Raw genomic sequence first — 4,456 nt, forward strand, 5'->3', positions numbered from 1 at the left:
TTGACCCAACTACCCACGAAGAAGGAACGTTTTGAACATTCAAAAATATACTCCACATCCAATAAAACTGGATTAGTACATATTTGATATACTAGTTTTAATAAATATTTAGTACGTAAAACTATGCTGAAAGTAACATCATATAAGGGAAAGGGACCACCATATAATAAAGCAATGGCTCAAAAAGAAAGTGTCGACTTTTTCTACACTTCTCAGCTGAAAGTAACAAAAATTTAATGAAAAAAAGGTTAAAAGTCTCTTATTTATTTTCAACTTATGCTACGTATGTAAATATGGCAAGATGGTTACACTATCACTTTTCATTAATTTATTTCATAAATAGACACTTATCTTGAAAATTTATGAGAGGATAATAATACTATAACGACGATGAATTCACCAGTACAATTCATTGATATTTGATGCTTATGTTTATATCATAAAGTCATTCAGTCATAGTACTATATTTTTAAAATAGTGAATAATCAAAGATTAATGGTCAAATATATTCTAACTATTTATTAATCAATTCCACTTTTTGTTAATTGTATAAGTCTCTCTCAATATTTCTAACTTATCAAATTGTATCCCAATTCTATATAACCTGTAGATCAATTATATCAATCATTTTGAGGTAAGTTTTTCTAAAAAATAAAAAACAAAGACATATTAATACCTTTGTATGCAATTTAGTTTCCTGAGCAAAATAATAGGTTATCCTTTTAAGCATTATGAAGCGAAATTTTGATGATAAAAATTGAAAAGATTTTTATGTACTCGCTAAGTTAGAGGATATTCTGATATAATAGTAAAATTACGGAATACAAGATAAAAATTGATAGATTTTGGAAATGCGTCACCTACCTCTTTAAAATGCCTTATATGAGGAGAGAGTTATTCACTCTTATATAGATTAAATGAGATATTCACCAAGTCTATATCGGATAGAATTTAAGAGATTTTAATCAATTTTAAAATATAATTTATAAATGACTAATGATTGTTAAAAATTCGATCTTTAGAGCTTAATTAAAATACAAATAATATCAACATTTCAATCCCCGTGACCATTTTCAAATGCATCTTAACTCATCCAAACATTTAAAAGCAAATAATATCATGTACTAAGCATAGGTATCACTCCTTTTTGACTCGGAGAGCTTTTAAAGATTTATGATCACAAGATATCTGTCTCTTACAATAATACGGATAATGTAACGACCCGCCCATCTAGGGTATAGTAAATGCGGCGATCGTTAACTAGGCGGACTTAAATGCATCAAAGATCATAGGCTAGGATTCCATTTAAAAAGGGATTTAACCAAAGCATTTAATGAACAAATAAGTAGGAGAGAAATAATGCCTTAGCAATGAAATCCAACAAAAGGTTATCACCAAATATGCTCAAAAATAGCAAAAGTTCCAAAGTAATCTCATCTGTTTTGTATCTAACATATTCCCACGAAAAGTAAAAGAATTCAACCCAACCAAAAGATCATCACAAGTTTTCATAATATAGCGGAAGCGACCAAGAAAGAAGTGAGACTATGTATGGAGACACAACGACACTTATAGTTCCAACAGATCATGATATTGTTTCCTACTCAACACCACCGCCCGCTCGCCACCGCTCAACCTGCACATAGGGAAAACACATGCAGGGCTGAGTACTATAATCATACTCAGTGGACTCATTGCCGAAAACAGTTTTATCAACACTAGCAATTATCATGCCATTTTCAAGTGTCCATCGGGGTTTTAACTTTAGAAAGACCCGAGGCACCAAAATATATTCTTTATCAAATATCACGGTCGCGCAACCATTTTTCACATCGACGTTTACCATATCCTCATTCTACATGACAAGGAATGCGGCCGCAATCCAGGTCACTAGACCGGCCAACCCGTACGCCAGCACTCGGTCTAACATTGGTGTACACTAACCCAAGTAGAGTTTGCGGCTCTACAAGGATCCGAATTCGATTAAATCAATAGTGGCATAGCCACGAGGGATAGGCACGACAAAACAAATCAAGGCATGATAACACATATCTCATTCTCATCAATATCAGTTTAGGACAATGTCCTTATTTTAAAAGAAAGCCCACCTCGTCGGCTTAGCTCGAAAGTATTCTCTTCTCCTCGTTTATCACGCTGAGAGCGCGAAGTATCACCTTTAAATTAGGCGTATCACAAATCAGTTTCAATCATTGATTTCAAAATCATGCATGTTACCATGTTTCCCTTTTTCCCATCGATAAATCTTTAATATCATCATCCAAAATCAAGGTATGATTAGCATATCATTTTTATTTAATTAACAACTCCAAATTCACCATTAAATCGTGTTACGCATGAGTGTTCCACCCACACAACACACGCACACGATCACAACACATGTGCACGCCTCCCGAGGTGTGCACGCACACGCATACACGGCCACACACACACGACCACACACACACACATCCATGCATCCCAAAATTCATCAATTTATTTCCCCTTCACTCAATCTAAATGCATGTGGACTCAAGAACACCGATTAATCGGTAGAAGAAGAGGAGATCAAAGATTAAAGTACCTTTTCCAAAAGAACAATCGGTAGAAACAAGTTATAGCCTTGATTCTTCAATAAAATCTTGAACTCCAACTTGAATTCTTCTCAATTGATGAAGAAATCTTGATGAAAACTTGAAGAAAATTTGGAGAGAGTGGGGAGAGATTTTCGAAAATTATGAGGAGTGGGAGGCGTCGGTTTTGTGAATGCTAGGGTTTAGGATCTCTCATGTATTTATAGAGTGCCAAAAATAATATCCCATAATTAAATAAATCAAGATTTGGAAGATATGGAGAGATTTGTTAGTTGAAGTTAGCGTGAAGTAGGGGAGAAATAAGGGGAATTCGAAATTCTTGGCTATTTTATTAGCCTATGATTTATTTCAAATATTTCACGGAGTAGAATAATATATCACGGAGCAAGAAAATAATAATTAAACTCCCCAATTTAATATGAATAGGCGTGATTTGCCTTCTTCAAAAGAGATTCAAAATCAAATCCTAATTTAATTAGGATATGACAATATCTTCTTAGATTTGGCAAGATATGCTAGGATATTTTAGCATATTTATATTTATTCATGGAAGAGAATAAATAAGGGATCAAATAAATAAATAATCCATTCTCCCACAATATATGAGATTCTCAAAAATCTCATAGAAAATCAAAGGTGGAGTTCGAAAATTCCATGTAGGAATTATAGAGTATTTGGACTTTGGATTTAATTTGGATAATTATCCCAAACAAATAATTAAATCCAAGAATAATATTATTTCTTCTCCAATAGTCATAGGGGTCGAAAATCCCACCAACAAATAAGGAATAATCGGACTTTGGATTTAATTTGGATAATTCTCCCAAACAAATAATTAAATCCAAGAAAAATAGGATTTCTTCTCCAAATAATAATAATGGCCGAAAATTCCACACATTTAAATAATGCTCCTATTTAATTCTCACTCATCCCTTAGGAAAATAATTCACCCATAATTATATTTCTCCGCGTCAAATATTTACACCCAATCAATCATTTCTTCACTTTCTCTTCTTTTTCTCAACGCATTGACCTTTCAACGGCCACGTCATATTTTTCCCATCTTTGACTATTTAATAGCCACGTCATATTTTTCACAAGTTGACTATTCAACTCAATCTCAATTCTCACACGCAATTAGGTTACAAAGACATCATGTAATTAATCACTCATCAATTAATCCACATATCATAGCATTTAAGGCATTTAATGCAAAAATTTTATAACTCAAAAATTAGGATTTGAAAAAGTGGGGCGTTACAGATAAATTCTTGAATTTTATCATAACAATAACGAGTGAGAAATCATTAAATATAGTAGTGATTGCGATTTGAGAGAAGTCACTTGGCAAAATATGTAATGCTACAAGAAACCTTTGGTAATAAGAAACTGAAATACCGGGCCATATTTCCCTTTGATTGAGGAGTTGTTTTTGTTTACAAAGGTTTAAATAAATATTCCTCCTTTCTTCAACTTTTTTTTTTTTTTATGTCTGTATCCTGACCAATTAATAACGAAGAGAAGGAAAAAATAGTTGTATATATTTAAGGACAAATTATTTATTTTTAAATGTAATTGCGACATGAGCCTGCTAGAAATTATAGAGTTCACTTAGTGACTAATTAGCAGAAGGCAACATGGAAGAGGCTATCAAATCGCCAAACACAATCATCCTATTGTCCGTATAATGTGACTGGATGTCAACATATAATTTATTTAAGGTTTAATATTGATATTAAAATATTTTCCCATTGTTCTTATTATTTCTATCAAACTTTGCTTGCTATATATATACTTCATCGAGGTCATTGAATCATAATAATCAATAGTGAAATCCATACTAGAAACCGGTCAATTAGTCTAAA

At 32.5% G+C, this 4,456-nt stretch overlaps 1 long non-coding RNA gene across 1 annotated transcript; it reads right to left on the bottom strand.

Moving 5' to 3' along the window:
• Positions 1-1,346: 1,346 nt before the first annotated feature.
• LOC125206160 (uncharacterized) lies at positions 1,347-2,828 on the bottom strand. Its single transcript, XR_007173908.2, has 3 exons — positions 2,582-2,828; positions 2,109-2,174; positions 1,347-1,636 (listed from the first exon to the last, which is right to left on the bottom strand). It is a non-coding gene; the product is annotated as an uncharacterized LOC125206160 (long non-coding RNA).
• Positions 2,829-4,456: the final 1,628 nt, after the last annotated feature.

This window comes from Salvia hispanica, chromosome 2, assembly GCF_029641045.1.
Source record: "Salvia hispanica isolate PSC_SH4W2 chromosome 2, Shi_PSC_v1, whole genome shotgun sequence".
NCBI lineage: Eukaryota > Viridiplantae > Streptophyta > Magnoliopsida > Lamiales > Lamiaceae > Salvia > Salvia hispanica.